The 402-nt window shown below is 50.7% G+C and overlaps 1 protein-coding gene across 1 annotated transcript in view; it reads left to right on the top strand.

The window, feature by feature from the left end:
- Positions 1 to 402, top strand: part of T265_05221 (hypothetical protein) — a gene marked incomplete at both ends in the record, with an annotated part of 71,548 nt that overhangs the window by 69,315 nt on the left and 1,831 nt on the right. The window lies entirely within an intron of this gene.

The raw sequence follows: 402 nt of genomic DNA, 5'->3' as shown, positions 1-402 counted from the left end.
CCAAGGGGACTGTGTCCAAGCGACGAGCCGCATAAAAGAGGAAAACCGCTCCTGGGTTGTTGAAAGGTTTTCAGCGGTAGATATATATACCGTTGAAACAACCAAACATGTGTTAAGCACATGTCCTAACCAGCGCGAGTGGCTTGTTCAACGCGGGCGACTCCATTCCTCGTGAAGCCACCTCCTGGTCCACCTCAGCATTACTGATCCGATGTTCTCACCACATCCGCTGAATGCTTCGAAGACACGATGGTCAGACACCAAGTTCCTGCGTAGACCTACGCTTCTCATTCATAAAGCAGCATGGATCACACTCTCGTGGTATATACTCTACCCTTGACCGACGTTACGCCGGTACAATAGCTGGTCACAGGTCACCTGGTCTTCCCGACTGATGTCATT

This window comes from Opisthorchis viverrini (genome assembly GCF_000715545.1).
Source record: "Opisthorchis viverrini unplaced genomic scaffold opera_v5_95, whole genome shotgun sequence".
Classification (NCBI taxonomy): Eukaryota; Metazoa; Platyhelminthes; class Trematoda; order Opisthorchiida; family Opisthorchiidae; genus Opisthorchis; species Opisthorchis viverrini.
Note: the sequence above shows the minus strand (reverse complement) of the source record. Positions and strands in the feature narration are given on the sequence as shown.